We start from the raw sequence: 12,364 nt of genomic DNA, 5'->3' as shown, positions 1-12,364 counted from the left end.
AAATATGTTGCATGAACAGTTTTGTCTTTCAGTTTACCTTTGGCTATAGTTGTATTGATATAATATTTTATTCACATGGAAATGATGGAAAGATTTTTTTATATAGAGAGAAAAAAAATAACTGCATCAATGTTAAGTCATCAATTATGTCACTAATATAGTAATGCTATTTTATTAGCATTGTGCCACCTCAATACAATCTCTAGGTCATGTCTCTTACCTGTCCTAAAAGCTCTAGTTATGCCCCTGTTGTGTAATACTGGAAGGCCTAGCACAGAAGTTTTTAAACTGTAAGTCATAACCTCCTGTTTTATGAGTTTAAGCTGCTACACACCACGCGCACAGTCATGCATATTTCAAGTGCAGTTATTAGGTGCCATGTGAACGACAATGGTAGGGATGCACTGATGGCACAACCTCTTTCATGCAGACCAATGCTTTTTCATTCTTTTATCACAGGGCAAACACTATGTGTACATGCGGTCCTGCCATGATAAAGGTTGGGAACCCCTGGCCTAGCAGCAAACAGGTAGAGTGGACATGATTAAATTGAGCAGAAAGCTGGGTAAAATTAAAGAAAGCTCAACCTGGTTTATGTGCAGCTAGCTGTAGCTCTGTTGCACTGACTGTACTGAGCTGCGCACTCAAGCCAACAGTACCTGCTAAAGGACAGCAGTGCGTGTGAAAGTTAGATGAAGTGCTTACAGCATAGCACCCTGCTGTGGATAATTCTGACCTAGTTTAATGGATGAAGAGAAGACAAAGAGGCAGGATTATGTTTGAGGACAGACAGACGGCCTGACTCTAGTCTACATCTGGGAACAGAGGAGGCCTGCCTGCTTACTAGCCTATGTACGTAGGTGTTTTCAAGATTACCATGGCAGTAATAAGTGGTGTCTAATCACTGTCTAAAAGTACCTAATGTTAGCATTCCTTATTGAAGTATGAGACTTCTTCTTCCCAACGTTTAACTTTTCAAACACTGAATAAACTGAACAAACCAGAGAGCATAAAGAATCAAACAGGCCCTAGCAGTGAAAACACTAGCAAGTACTGAATAGATTAGATACAAATGTTTGCGTCATTCTAGATATATCAACACAATTACATGCTAATAAGCAAGACTGAAACACTACAGTGAAAGTGAGTTTTACTACAAAACTATTATATAATATTCAGCATTAAACACTGGAAAAAAATTAAGTGAATTTATGTTTGGCAGCTTGACCATAGACCTACTACATAATAAAAGCTGACTGAATTTGAGAACCAATGGATCGCCAGACTGTGTCACAGGATGGTTTATTAGGCCTGACTGAAAGAGCAATGTCAGGCCTTGCTTCTCCCAATAATGGTAACTTTCTTCTAAATATATTACAGCAACACTTTTGTGCATATCAGTCATGAGTGTGCTGGTCAGCGAGTTTGGAAAAAAAACATCTCTGTGATGACCTCCAGATCTAATAATGACCAGAGCCAAATAAAATCAGTCTAACTAAATCAGCCAGTTCATACATCACTGACTCACATGATGCGAACTGACTTCCAGTAAACACTAAATAAAGACAAAGTAAAGACTAAAATATCTCTCTGCACGCACATGCACTAATTAAATATCCCAAAACAACAAATACATACAAAACACACTGTAGTGTAGGACTGATATCTGCTATGCCTTAGCACATGCAAGTCTGAAACATCACTACTTACTGAGTATCTGTTTAACTCATTACTGTTGTAAAACAAATCCATGTATACGCTTAGTGTTTACAACTATTTTACATTTATAGCATCTGGCAGATGCTCTTAATGAGTGTGACTTAATCATGTCACAGAGGTAGGAGAATGTCGTGTTAGGAGCCTTGTGCGTAATATTGATAGTAAGTAGTACCAAGTTTTCCTTACAACACCCTACATGTTCCTTTGCTCTTATATGTATTTTAAACATACTTTTTAGGCCAAAATCTTACATGTAAAGTACAGTAAAACAGTGCTCCAGACTTCAAGTATAGTAACACTGTGTACAGTAGCTTGTAGAGGCATTACCTTCCTATAACCATGACTGGGAACAACTGTGATATGCTATTTTTTTCTACAGTGAGTTTGTTTACATCTTAATAGATTGAATTATGCAGAAACTGGGTGGAATTCCCCTCTAATAACACATTTAAGCATGCACTGAAGATTGACACAGTTAGCGTTACTGTAATAAATTACCTCTTGTAGTTTGCTGCTTTATTCTACATCCTACCAACTCATAAATCACTTCCATTACAAGGAATAGCCCATATTGAAATGTCTTTAACATGTGTTTCCTCTATTTGGCTCTTGAATCATCTTTATTTGCTTCATATAGCCCAGGGAACCAGGTATACTACTTAAGCCTTGGAGGCTAAGTATGTTTCTCTCTATCTATTTGAACCAAATAAACTACAAAGTTTTATTTTGGCATGTCATATAATCTGGTCTTAATCTGACAGTTTGTCATAGTATCAAATTCTGTGAGATTTTATATGAGGTGAAACTTTAGGACAGACTACCACAGAGGAAACAAATTTAGATGGAGACACACAAAGTTACACAATATGAAGCCTGGTCTGTGCGTCTTCTGTCTGTTTGGGAGCCATACAGCCGTGTGGTTGGTGTGGTCAGATTTACACAGGGCCTCCTAGAGTCTGGAGCACAATCCCTGCCTAAACCTTTCCCAGCATGCCTGCCAAAAAGCACTTCCACACAAAGATGAAACTCTCCCCAGCATGTAACTCCACTTGCCTTTCTTTGCAAACACAAAGCCACAGAAGAGCTCTTCTGTAATAAACAGTGCTGACTTCAGCATTTATTAAGAATCATTTATAGTTAAGCATTTGTTTTTCATTTCTAGCTTTCTGCCTTTGACTATTTACAGCCACACAGTAATGCAATGCATTGTAATTAGGTTAAATTTTTTATGGCCTGTCGCAGACCACCTGGAGAGTGTGAGACACTGTGTGTGTATGAGTACCAGGCTGTTCTGTGCCACAGGCATCCTGTGGCTGTTTCCTAAAGGGAAACTCTCTCTTTCCTGCATCTGTCTGCTTCTTCCTCTCCTCTGGATTACATTTACACCTCTGTCTTTCTCTGTAATTCAAAAAACCTTCAGCACAGGCGCTCTATTAGGGCACTATGATGATATATATGGTGATAATAATAATATGCCACGCTAAGTTTTCTGAGCGTATTGTGGACTTAAAGAACACCGACCAGCCACATGTTGCACTATAAAAACAGCTTTAAAAGTCCTGTTTAATGGCTAGTATTTTTTTAAAATGTGGCATTACCGCCTTTTTGATCTGTTCCAACTTAAAGCAACAGTACATTGCATTTTCATCCACCAGCACATTCCTTTCAGTTTTCTACTGTTTACCTGAGAATGAGTGATGCTATGTTGTTGCAATAATGAATTTCTCCCATGAAAATGAAATAAAATTGTTTGATACTGTCTTTTATTCAGAAATATTGTATGAACAGAACACAGTGTGCAGTGCAGGGTGATATACAGCGGGGTCCAAAAGTCTGAGACCACTGGTGAAAATATTCTGCATTTCTTTCTAATTTGCATAACATATCTAATATTTTAAGCTTTTCATTACAAATCACATGATCAGCACAACAAATCAGTGGAAAGTAGAAAAGTCTTTGAATGTTTACATGAATTTAATCATTTCTTACTGTTTGTTCTCCCCATTTCAATGGCAGTGTGCACTCAAGCTGGCATGGAATCCGTTTGTACGAAAGCCCTTGACAAGTAGATCAAATCCACTTAAGAGTTGTCTGAACATGTGCTTCAATGGAAGGAGTAAGACTACAAAGCTGACTTTTTCACACAGGCATGTCAAACTGGGGACCTTCCAGGCCAAAGTGCTGCCAAGATCATCTAACGCTGTGAATTCAGTTCATGAGGGACTTGGGCCTAGATGAAGATCAGGTGTATTTAATTGTGCTGAAGTCTGGAATTTGACTTCAATTTTTGACCTCTTCAATTTTTTGAAGATTCTAAAACTGTTGTTTATTTCCAGGGTAAAATGGAAAATTGATTTTTAAAGTGGTCTCAGTGGTCTCCCCTGCATCATCTGTACTAGTATATTGTGACTGGTGTTAGACAACAATCTTGATTTTTAGTTTCAGTGTTACTGACAGAAAGCAAAACTTTTTAAGTGTAATGTATGTCACTTACAAGGTGATTCAAATTATTTTTGAAAAAACTGTTAAAAGTAAATAGAGAGTGAGTTTCCTTTCTGGAAATGTGTTTGTTATCTGGTTAACATTTCATTTACAATAGTGTGTAAGGTTCCCTTTGATGCAATTTTAAGAAAAATGAACAAAATTATCCAATCAAAGCAAGCTACAGCAGCAGTTACCAACCCTGGTCCTGAAGGTATGCTGCCTTCAACTCATGTTGGAAATATTGGCGTTCATGAGATGGATGCACATGGACGGCACCACAATGTCGTATTTAATAGTGGCGAACTTTTTCAATGTACCCAAAGTTTCCGGGTTTGGAAAAACGAAAACAAAAAACCAATGGTAGCCACTAATAAACTGATCGTATTTAAGTTATTCATCAGCCACAACATTAACACTGCCGGCTGAAACCATCCACACACGGAAATTGAGATATAATGTATATACAGACTCTCTTTAATAACAGAAAAATAAAAGTAAACCAGAAACATTATTTCCAACCAAAACCACTTCAACATAAATCAAGTCGTACTTACGACCTCCAAGGGCTTGAAGGCAGCAATATACCTTGCTGTGGAGTCTAGCTCCAACCACAATCTGCCACACCTGCTCCAGCTAATTAACAACATCTGATGTCCTTGGGTGCCCAGATCAGATGCATTAATGTCAAGTAAATGAGGGAAAGCATGTTAGATGCAGGTTGGAACTAAACTCTGCAGGAAAACAGATCTCCAGGAGGTGGTTTGTTGACCACTGATCTACAGTTAGCTTGTATGACATGCAAGCATGGAGTCACTGAATTAATTCATCTATACTTAAAGGGGAATTCCATACATTTTTGATAAGTTCAGGATAATTCAATCATTAAGATGAAAACAAAGTTAGTCAAACTGATTTCATGTGAAATGGTTTATTTTACTCTTTGCAGTGGTCGTGATAAAAACCAGGAGTTGTGATGTCTACAACACAAATATAGCCATTCTATTTACTCTCCAAAACAACCACCTACATGTGTCTTCTGGGTTTATTTAATGTTGATCATGATAAAAGCAGCGTTAAACTGATAAATGCTCATTTTAATCATCTCTGCACACACCGCTCATTCATAAATAGACTTCAAAAACACATTTTGGTCTCAGGCATCAGACAGTGTATTTGTAACTACTTCATTTAACAGTTTTTTATGAGGCAGCTCTTAGAGGCAGGCATCTGGTTTCTGGAAAAATTCTGACTCTGTATGTTTCTCTGGAACACAATATTTCACATCAGATCACTCTGAAAGCCTTTGTTTACATCTTAAACATTTAATTATACAGAAATAAAAAAAATATGTGGAAGGCCTCTTTAAATATCATCGGTTACTATGATACACTGATATACTTAAAAACAATACTGATACTGATTTTTATCAACTCCACCCAGCACTATTATTATAACATATGTGTAATATGTTGTTTTTTACTTTGCTGGTCTTAATATCCCATAAAAATAAAGGCTGAGGGATAAAGGCAGCAACAGTCTGAATGTTTTGATTCTTTGATTACAGTTTCATGTTTACAGAATCAAACAGCAGGAAAAAACATCAAGAAGGATGCTCTCTCTGAAAAGAATGTCTTCCAAAATAAACTTCTGTTTAGAGTACTGGCTTTTTAATCATATAGTGTAGCCTCTCTGTAACACTGATTGTGCTTGACACTCAGATCTTCCATCTCAAAGCACCAGTTGAGATGGTGATGTTATCCAGCCTCTGTGTAGGTCCTTTGTGTTTACTGTCTTTGGGGCATGTGAGGAGAGAGGTTAGGGCTCAGCCCACTACAACGTTTTTAACAAGTTTATAATGATATTAGAAACACTGGTTTCCATTTACTTTTGACCTAAGAATAATTTATTTGTACAGCAACCTTTATACATAGAAATGCAGCTCAAGGTGTTTCACCAAAAGCATGCAAGTAAGTGTTGTTAATATAATGCAGGCCAGTCTAACTGTATATTGAAGTATAACTGCCGTATAGTATTTTGCAGCCCGAACACACACAGGACTGTTCCACAGTTAGAAGGACACACACAGCTGAAACCTCACCCTGTCCTAATGGAAATGAACCCCACCCATATTTAACCCTAAATTACAAACCAACACACTGAAAACTACATGCACCCTCTGTGCCTTTTCTAACTGCGTTAAACACTGTATTACACTAACAAACTAACAAACAGCCGTACATCAGGTGGAAACTTCGTAAGCAAAAGAAAAATACAAACTATTTTCACTAAAATGACCTCTGGTCAGCTACTACCAGTTTTGCCTTAAGTACCGGAATACTTGATGCAGCCCCTTGAAACAGTTAAATTCAAATTGAAAGGAAATTAAATCAATCCAAATATAAAGGGAAAGAAAGCAGAGTTACACCTACAAGTGACCATTCCAGACATATCCACAAGCTACACTTAAATTTATTTGGTTTTCCCACACTAAGACCCCACTAAGCAGAGCCAGTTTAGCGTGGATGCCACACATACCACACCAGGCAGCGAGCCGACAGGGTTACACACACAAACCCTCCGCACAGGCCACCATCCACTACAGTCCATCTATGTATGTATTTATCACAAGTGCCAAGTGCCTTATAAGTGGTAAACAGTGCAGGCCTTTCATTTCATTTGAAAGTGTTTTTGAGGAGCCAGCTGGCCTTTTCCTGCGTAACCAACTCAAACTTCCTGCTTCTGAAAAATACCCATTGTTATTGTAGATCTGGCAAGTGAAAATATATATTGGAGCAAGGGTGTGTGTATGAGTTCGTTCCTATGGCACTAAATAACAGGTTATCATGGGTAAGCTGAAGCAGTTACCGCATACACATTACAGAGAGCAGTTAACTGCAGGCTTTAGAAGGACCAGTAATTGCAATGGTCAGGTCCAGGGATGAGCCCCAGCCTATACACACCCATTCAAAGAAAATCATTACTGCATGTTCAGCTCTCCTAATAGTGAAGAAAAGCATTAAAAGCCTTCTGTTAGATTAGTGTGAACATAATTTCTGTTAATAAGAGTTAAAATAATGCCTAGACTGTAATTCCATAATTTAGTGGTGATCTAAAGTCAATATTAATTAGAATGTGCCTTTCATTAAAGTGAAACATGTAGAAACATTCTGGGTGCTGATATTATAGAGTGCATGTGTCGGGATCCAGTCCTCGCAGGCCAACACACTACAAACTTCAGCAAAATGCCTCATTAAATACCCCTAATTCAGCTCCTCAGCTAAATAGCAAGGCCTTCATAAACTTAATTCACTGTGTTAGAAGAGGGTAAACGCTGATCTCCGCAGCACTTTGGCCCAGAAGGTCCAGAGTTTGACATGCCTGATGTAGAGGCTGCAGCAACTGTGTGAGCTTTTACTCCTCCTTGTGGCCACTGCCAGTTATTGCCAATAAAAATAAAAGGTGACCGCACTTTACACTACCAAACAAGTTTAGAACCAAACGTGTTATCATTAGGTACAAATCAAAAATACATAAACATTCATTTATAAGCAGCAGACTCACGCTGTGTGAAGACTGGTTGTTGTTGAGGTGGTCTTGGCTGAGCGGACTGATCGAGCCGTTTGGATGGCAGTCGAGGGTGACATGGTCACGACACTGAGCATGACAGGTGTACTTACAACCTGAAGAAGAGAAGAAAAGAGAATGAGATAAAAGAGCAGGAGAAGAGAATGAGACGAAAGAACAAGAGAAGAGAAGAGAAGAGAAGGGAGGAGAGGAGAAGGAGATGAAAGAACAAGAGAAGAGAAGAGAAGAGAAGGAGATGAAATAAGAGAAGAGGTGATGAAATAAGAGAAGAGAAGGGGATGAAATAAGAGAAGGTGAGGAAATAAGAGAAGAGAAGGAGATGAAATAAGAGAAGAGAAGGAGATGAAATAAGAGAAGAGAAAAGAAGAGAAGGAGATGAAATAAGAGAAGAGAAGGTGATGAAATAAGAGAAGAGAATAGAAGGAGATGAAATAGGAGAAGAGAAGAGAAGAGAAGAGAAGAGAAGAGAAGAGAAGAGAAGAGAAGGAGATGAAATAGAAGAGAAGATAAGGTGATGCAATAAGAGCAGAGAAGGGAATGAAATAAGAGAAGGTGATGAAATAAGAGAAGAGAAGAGAAGAGAAGGAGATGAAATAAGAGAAGGTGATGAAATAAAAGAAGAGAATGTGATGAAATATGAGAAGGTGATGAAATAAGAAGAGAATGTGATGAAATAAGAGAAGGTGATGAAATAAGAGAAGAGAAGAGAAGGAGATGAAATGAGAGAAGAGAAGAGAAGAGAAGAGAAGAGAAGAGAAGAGAAGGAGATGAAATAAGAGAAGGTGATGAAATAAAAGAAGAGAATGTGATGAAATATGAGAAGGTGATGAAATAAGAAGAGAATGTGATGAAATAAGAGAAGGTGATGAAATAAGAGAAGAGAAGAGAAGGAGATGAAATGAGAGAAGAGAAGAGAAGAGAAGGAGATGAAATAAGAGAAGAGAAGGAGATGAAATAAGAGAAGAGAAGAGAAGAGAAGAGAAGAGAAGAGAAGAGAAGAGAAGAGAAGAGAAGAGAACCAAATTACTCCTTACAAATGACTTTCTAATGTAAAGTGCTTGTGTAGACAAAAGATTGTTCAGCACATTCACAGCTCTTTCAGTTGAGTTATCAAGAATAGCAGACAGGCAGAACCCACAGTGCTACTTTACATAATATGTAAATACTGCAACAAAAGCACAGGAAACTTTCAGGAACACTTACCTGCCAAACAAAGACAAAGATAATACACACTGCACTGCTTATCCAACAATGCCTCAAACTTTCAACCAACGTCTATACTCCCACCAGATGTTAGATTTGAGTTTTAAAGGTTCCTTTGAAAATTATACCAAGCAAGAGGCAGCGATTTGGCCACATCACTCATTTATATGGATAGATCTCCTCATTAATCCCGAACATTGAAGAGTTACAGCAGCAACAAATTTATTATAAAGGAGTTACAGAACTAAACCATTTTCAAAGATGCTTACAAGAGAGACTTAAACAACACAAAGGGTTTACAAAGGAACTGAAAGCAGGCAAATATTGATATACCTCACAGGTTGAGGTAGTTGCACACATACATGCATTGTTGTAGATAGGTTGAATAACACTATGCGTACTAGGGCAGGGAACCTAAATTCAATACTTTTTACGGTATGAACTAAATCACTTTGATACTAGCACAATATAGCATTTTATCTTTATTGTGACAATTGTGTTTGTGATACATACTATGCTAATACTGTACTGTATATATATATATATATATATATATATATATATATATGTACTTAAAGAACACTGACCATGTGCATGTTTCATTAGAAAGAGAGAATAATTAGTCTTGTTTAACTTGAGTCAGTGCAGTGTGTGGATAATTAATAATTAATAAGTAATATTCACTGTATTCAAAGTTTTTAAATGTGACAGCTCTAGTGCATTTTGTCTCTATGGGAAAATATCCTAATTATAAGTATTGTGTATTGTGAAAATGTCTGTAAGTATTATTTTTTCCATATCACCCACTCCTAACTACAAGTGCGGAAAAATTCAAAGGGAAATTTCAATACTTTAGTAGTTGGCCTAGTCTGTATGATTAGAAGTATTTTTGTTCCAGAATCTACTCTGCTGACAGCCTGTCTAAAATACATTTCTCTTTTACTCACAACCCTGGTTCTGGTGGACCCCCTGCCCTGCACGTTTGCGTTTTCCTGGAAAAACACATCCAGTTTTATTCAGAAAGGGTTTGTTTATTAGCAGATTAGTTGGATCAGGTGCGTTGGGAGCAGGGCAAATACCACAGGGGTGTCCCCTCCAGGACCAGGGTTGGGAACCACAGGTTTACGGTACTCTTTCACATTGCATTTAAAAAAGAGAAAGAAAAGAGTTCAGGAATCATTATCAAAATCAATGTATTAATATATTGTTATCAATGTTGAAAAACTATTTCTAAGACTTTATCCAGTGCTGTTGTGTAAGGGTCACGCTTTATTTGGATGATCCTCTATAGATGATCTATAGATCATCTTAAATTATTAACAAACTCTCTGGTCATACTCAGTTGATTATCAGCAACATTACGGTTAGGGTTAAATTAAGGTGTAGCTGTAGGTTTTGCCTTGAGGTTAGGGTTAGGTTTAGGGTTAGACAGTTACATTTAATAGATATTTGGTTGAATGTTACTTAAAGGTATAATGAGCACCCACAAAGCATCTACTGTGCACTAAAGAGTTACCTGTGTAAGTAGCACTAAGATGTGAGTTAAGTCAGGTCTGATACTCCTTGTACTTTAATATCCTACATGATGGCAGGTGGCCAGCAACCCACTCTGAACACTCTGAAACAGAGGGATTCAGTAAGACAGAGAGGATGAGAGGGTGTGGTACACGTCTTCCTCTGCTTACAAAGACCAGCACGCTGCACGCACTGAGACGGCTTCAGTAACAATGACGTAGAGTGGCTCTCAATCAGAATCAGGGTTGGGTTTACTGGTTAAGAGGTCAAGGACATGTCTTGGCAGAGCTTACAAAGACAAACTACAGCTACATTCCATTACATTATTAATATGTTGCTTAGAAGAGCACAGGTTTGTTTTGTGACTTTTTGGTGCACTCCGGCCATTGGATTTGTTAAATTCCATCAGCAGCACATCTGATTTCATTTAATGAAGGACTGACTAGCTAAAGCAAGTAATATATAGGGTTTCCTCAAGAAGAGCTCAGGAAATCATTAAGCTAACACACTCAGACATCTCAAGTCAAATATAACTATAACGTAATACAGTTTAGCGTGACATACAGCAATACTATATATAAAAATATAAATGTACAAAATGTATGTGCAGACACAATAATACTGCGCATTTAACACTATACATACCACTGTAGAGACAGCTTACTGGTAGTGATAGATGAATCAGTCGCACATCAGCAGAAAATGCTGGGTGAGAAAAAATTAACTACTTTGATCTAATCCTGTAACAAATCTAACCTAAAATAACACTGTTACATTGTGTGATATGATGTTGAAAGCTGTATGTCTTTCTGTGGGCTAGTAATGTTTGAGTAGTGTCAGTATGACAGTTTACTTTTAGACAATGATTTTAGGTGAAGAGCTCCAACCAGAAACAGTTCACTGAGTGATTTTTAAAGAAAACACAGTATTGGATTTTCAATCAGTATTGTTATTGGAAAAGAAAAAATGGGATAGTGCCTACTCTACACACCCATAAAGGGTTTACTGACTAACAAACTAAAAAGTAACTGAATTACTGGTACTGTACTTAAACAAGCAGAATGTGGTTTTAGTCATGTTATACTGTTTGACAGAAATCAGCCATTTGTCGAGATTCATCCTGAAGAAAGTTCTGTTTTTGCACCATGAAACTTTTCTTTATTCAGTATGTCTAAGTCACAGAATTCATCATTCAATCTGTATTACTTTGATCATCTTCGTAGTGCCGTTAATAATGCACTGTAGCAGGCAAATAACTCACAGTGAAAGCTAGCCAGGCGAAAGTACAACCTCTAGATGGTGGGTTTATTTTTAAATGGAGTTATGGAATAACGGAAGCTTGAGAGTTGGAACATGCCTGAACCCCTTCCTCCATCCAATCCCTATAAATTCACATCCTTACCTTCTGTTTCCCGTGACTAAGTTCGTGCAAAGTTGCAATGTTATTCAGTTCTATGACAGCCCTACCACAAGTACAAGGGGGGTCAGGCCTTCCAGATACAGACAGAAACCACCCATGACTCCAGCCCAAGTACTTAGAGGTCTCCCCCCTCCCTCAATCAGTCTTTCCTCATACTACCACCGCATGTTGAAGGCACGATTCAAAACTCACAAACTCAGTGTCACACCTGGCTCTTTCAATGTACACAATCAAATAAGCCCATATGGCCCTCATTTAAATTTTCAATAGTGATTTTTTTTTAAAGTGTTTATGCAAAGATTCTTTACTAAATGTACTACAGGTACATGTCATGAGTTAAATATATTAAAATTTTATTGCACTGATTTGCCAGACTTTTATAAATTGTCACAGCTAACAATCCCTCTGTCAGGTAAAATTCACCCCACCTAGGCGGTT

The sequence above is a fragment of the Pygocentrus nattereri genome, chromosome 1 (genome assembly GCF_015220715.1).
Source record: "Pygocentrus nattereri isolate fPygNat1 chromosome 1, fPygNat1.pri, whole genome shotgun sequence".
NCBI lineage: Eukaryota > Metazoa > Chordata > Actinopteri > Characiformes > Serrasalmidae > Pygocentrus > Pygocentrus nattereri.
This window is presented reverse-complemented; position numbering follows the sequence as displayed.